Source organism: Vombatus ursinus, unplaced genomic scaffold (assembly GCF_900497805.2).
Source record: "Vombatus ursinus unplaced genomic scaffold, bare-nosed wombat genome assembly UNPS02014818.1, whole genome shotgun sequence".
In the NCBI taxonomy this organism is placed as follows: domain Eukaryota; kingdom Metazoa; phylum Chordata; class Mammalia; order Diprotodontia; family Vombatidae; genus Vombatus; species Vombatus ursinus.
The window spans coordinates 57,948,819-57,954,203 of NW_020954596.1; positions in this window are offsets into that span (position 1 = coordinate 57,948,819).

A 5,385-nucleotide genomic window follows, 5' to 3' on the forward strand; every position below is an offset into this window, starting at 1 on the left:
GTTATCATTCTCTTCTCCTTTGTGCCTAAAGAATGTTTTTAGCATTTGGGTACATTAGGTCAGGAGGAAATAAAAAGCTTGTTGGGACTAACTTGTGAGGAAACAATTTGCGACTTTAACAGAAGGAAAGAAAAAGAAGATTCTCTGATGTGAACTGGTTATGTTCATTCTGCTTATGTCTGTGTTCATGTCATGGGGTAAGCAATAACTCCTTTCTAAAAGAAAAGCATCATGGGATTGTGGATGAGGCATGGATTGGTTTCGATTCTGGCCTCTGACATATCCTGACTGTATGACCCTTCCCCAGGAGTTTGTCTATGACGAAAACACAGGTCCAGATCAAGAGGGAAGTAGTGTGGTCTAAATAAAGCACAGGAGAAAGAGTACTGAGTTCAAATCATGACTGTCCTCTTTACTGTCTTCATGACCTTGGCCAAGTTACTTAATCTCTGTATTTTAGTGTCCTTGTCTGTAAAATAATAGCATTGGACTAGAGAAGCTTGAGGTGACTCCTGTTTCTAAATCCACAATATTATTAATCCTATTTCTCTATTTCTCATACTATTTAGAATAATAATTATTCATATTTTCCAAAATAGGTGCAATGTGTCTTAGAAATAATGGGTTAAGAATTTTATTTTATTGCTAATCTCAATGAAGGAAACGAATAAACATATGCGCACATACATACACACACATAAACACACACACACACACACACACACACACACACACACACACACAGAGCAGCTGATGGGTATAGTGGATAGAGCATTGGGCCTGGAGTCAGGAAGACTCATTTCCCTGAGTTCAAATTTGGCCTCAGACACTTATTATCTGTGTGGCCCTCGGCAAGTCACTTAACCCCATTTTTCTCAATTTCCTCATCTGTAATATGAGCTAAAGAAGGAAATGACAAACCACTCCGGTATCTCTGCCAAGAAAACCCCAAATGGGGTCATGGAGAGTCAGACATGACTGAAAAATTACTTAACAATAGCAACTACATACACATTCGCACATATGTACATAGATATCACATAGTATATCTATATATATATCACATAGTAGATGATTTACATATGCATATATACATATATATCATCTACTACATGCTAAGTCCTTATAAATATTATCTCATTTGATCCTCAGAAGAACCTTGTGAGGTAGGTGCTGTTGTTATCACCATTTTACAGTTGAGGAAACTGAGGCAAACAGAGATTAAGTGACTTGCTCGGGGCCACACAGCTAGGAAGTAGCTGAGGCCAAATTTAAATCTAGGTCTTCCTAGCTCCAGGCCAATGCTCCATCCATGGATGTATGAAATGGTTGAACTCTAAGGGAAAAGGAAATTTTAAAAAAATTGGTATAGTGGGTAGAGAGCCAGTCTTGAAGGTAGAAGGCCTTGGGCTCAAGGCTTGCCTCTGAGACATATGGCCTGTGTGAGCAATGTACTTAACCTCTGAGCACTGTAGACAGTTCTTCAAGATATAAATTGCAGAAAAGGTGTTGACCTATGTTGGTAAAGGAGTTTCTTTACCTGGGAATTCATTGTATCAATGAAATCACAGGACCAGTCACTATCTCTATTAAATGAAATGATCCAGGTTTAATAAATGGTGTTCTTGCAGGACCAGTCACCATCTCTATTAAATGAAATGATCCAGGTTTAATAAATGGTGTTCTTGTTGAAATTGTGATAAGCATCATTTTATCATAATTCCTCAGCAATACTTTGGAAAGTACAATCATAAAGTATCAGAACTGGGAGGGACCTTAGAGATCATTTAATCTAGGCATTGGCAAACTATAGCCTGCCCACCAAATCTGATCCACCACCTGTTTTTGTATGGCCTTCAGGCTTTTGTACAAATATATAAATACATCCAATGCTTAACTGTAGCCTTGGTAGAGATGGGTAGTGGGGAGGGAAGGGGGGAAAAAGTAAAAAGTGTACAGCAGAGAATAAAAGAAAACCTATAAGGAAGCAAAGAAAAGATGGACAGCTTTCAACATAATGAACAGTTAATATATAGGCTTTATTGAAATGAAAAATCATAATTTGAATCCTCCCCTATGTTCTGCTGTGCATATGGCATTTTTTTTGTTTTTTCTTATTCTATATTTAAGTTTGCAATGTTTCTCTTTATTTTCTTATTATGTATTTGTTTTAGCATTTGTCTAAAATTTTAAAAAAGGAAAAAAGAAAAAAATGTACAAACCATTCTTAGCTGGAGGGCCACAGAGAAACAAGCAGCGGGGCCTGATTTGGTGTGCAGACTGTAGCTTATAGGCCCCTTACCTATTCTAATGGCTTTATTCTACAACTGAAGAAACTGATGCTTAGAGGGGTGGAGAGATTTGTCAAAGGTCATAAGCAATTTGTCTGAAAAAAGATTTTAATGAGCTGCAAGGCCAATATGAGCCAACAATGTGTCAGTCGGCAGCTAAGGCAATATTGGGCTGCCTGAACAGAGACACAGCATCCAGGAATAAGGGAGTGAGCATCTTACTGGGATGGACAACACTTGAAGTATTGGGGTCTGTCTTAGGAAGAATATTGATAAATTGAAGATTTTAGACAAGGGCAACCAGGATGATGAAAAGCTTCAATTTGTGCCATATGAAGACAAAGTGAAGAAAATGGTAACATTTAGTATAGTAGGAGGGGCTGGAGGGAGGAGGACATGATAAATGGCTTGAGGTACTTGAAAGGCTCTTGGAGGGGAAAGTGGTTAGATTTATTCTGCTTGGCTCCAAGGGACTTGGCTTTAGAGAGTAACATATGGAACTGGCAACGTGGCAAATCTTGATGTCTTCAAGGGAAGATTGCCTGACCTTTTAGATGTGTTCTAGAGAGAATTCTCATTTAGCTCTAGGTTGGCGCTCTGAAGATGCTTCCAATTCTGAAATACTGTCCTAGTCCTAATAAAGCTAGTCCTCGTCCTCCCTGCTTTCTGGACATCATCTCATCTCCCTCCCTTCGTAATTTTATGTACTGCCCTGGCCCTGAACTTTCTACCTTATCTTGTCAGGAGACTAGGCTTCTACTCACTATATGCTGATGTGCATTTATCCTCCCCCTTGCTACTCTCCCTTCTCTCCTTCATGTTGTTCTTTCCCATTAGAATGCGGGCTTCTTGAGTTCAGGGACTGTCTTGCTAGCTAGGATGGCACAGTGCCTGACATATAATAATCACTTAATAAATTATCCATCCATCTATCTATCTATCTGTCTATCTATCCATCCACCCATCCATCTATCTATCTATCTATCTATCTATCATATATCTATTTTTTTTGTCTATCTGTTATCTATGTTCTTCCCCTACCCCTGTCTTTCTCACTCTCCCCTCCCATCTACTCATCTATCTAGCTATCAACAAATCTAGGACTAGAACTCAGGTCTTCTGACTCCCAGACCAACACTAGCACAAATGGGGCAAACTTTGGGCTCTTCTTGCTTCTTGAAAAACATTGAAGTCGAGTCACACTATGAGAGAAAGACTCCAAGGACAACAACAAATGCTGCTGGGAAGCTGACAATTTAAATCTTGCTTAAAGGAATAAATCTAACTTTAGTTACCCTAAGATTTTTCTAGAAGATTTTGTATGGATAAATTTAAGATTGTTGTTTGGCTAATCTCTTCTGACAAGTCCATTTGCCTTTCGTATGATGATTACCAGTCATAATCTAAAATTGTTTGAGGGTGGCAGATGAACACTTCCTCAGAAACCAATCATTGGGATTGAGGCTGGCTGAAAGACAAATGTGTATACATAGACCCACGTGTATATATATAAATATATATATACACACACACATACACATATGGACACACACACATATACATAAACACCTTATTTTTATTACAAAGTGTATCAGAAAAGTTAACTGAAATGGAGGTGCTATCTTGGAGCTATGAAAAGAACTCTGAATTTGGAGACTGAAGACCTGGGTTTCAGTTTCAGCTCTGCCATCCTAGAAAGAAGTCACTTCATCTTTATGGGTCTCAGTTTCTTTATCTATAAAATGAGGTTATCGGAAGAAATGATCTCCAGTGGTCCTTCTAGGTCTAGATCTTAGGAAATCTGAGGCAGATTACTTTAACGCAAACTTTCTACCTCTTTGCAAAATATAGTGCTCTGAATGGCGAATACTTTAAATTGGCCAAACAGTAGATAAGCAAAATAGAGCTTGGTGGTGGTAGTTTAATGATCTCCATGTAAATTCCCAGGAGATGCTAGTGTGGTGAAAGTAGAGGCACAACATCACATTCCTAATTGGTAGATCTCAGGGTCAGTTTTTTCTATGATTTACCCAAGGGATCGATGATGTTTGTGGGGTCGTGACTCTTATCTACTGTTTCATGGGATCAAGAACTACAAGGGACCTTAGAGATCGTCTAGCCCAATCCCCTTATTTTGCAGATGAAGGATTTGAACCCAAATTCTCTGACTTCCAATGTAGTGAACTTTCCCTTGAACTATGTTGCCTCTCCTTAAGCCATATATTTTTTACTACCTTTCCCCTCCTTAGCAGAAAACTTCATCAGCTACTTAACAAAGAGGCCATTTATTCTGAACTCCTGTCCCTACTTCTCAACACCAAACCCTCTTTATATTGTTTCCCGCTCACTCCTGCTTTCCTCATGTCTCTGAAGAAGACTCAGTCCTCTTCCTTGTCAAGGTTTTTTGCTTTTACCCTTGATTTTACATCCTCCTGTTTCCTCTAGGAGCTTACCTCTATGATTACCTCTTTCATCTTTAATTGCTTATTATCAACTGGGTAAATGTTACCAGGTCTACTTCATTCTTAAAAACTCTAATCCCTCTTTTGAGCCCCAGTTTCACCTTTTCTTCAATGCACACCTCCTTTCTTCTATCCCATAAGCTATCACATATAGTCAGTTCAAAAACAAAGCCAAACAAATGAAGGAACCATTGAAGTATTTGGACAAGGATCAGAGAAGGGAGAAATAGAGATATTATGGTGGGCGTATATTACATACTACCCAACCAGGAGGAAATGGATTGATGAGTTCTTGGTGAAAACCACAAAGGTGGCATGTAGAAAGGACAGAAGGGTAATGGGGGTCTTCAACTATTTGGACATCTGCTGGACATCTATCTGCTAAGAGCAGAGCAGCAGACACTTTATTTTGGACATGTCTTATTGATAATTTCATCTTGCTGAAAGCAGAAATGATGAGAGAAACTGGTACTCTGGACCTGATTATAATTAACAAACAGGAAGTGTTTGCCAAGGCAGAAATGATAGGAACCTTGGAAAGAGCTGATCAAACCATCCTAGAGTTCACAATGGACAAGGAGGAGAAATCTGGACATGTTCTGAAGTGCACCCTTGATTTGGGGAGAATATAT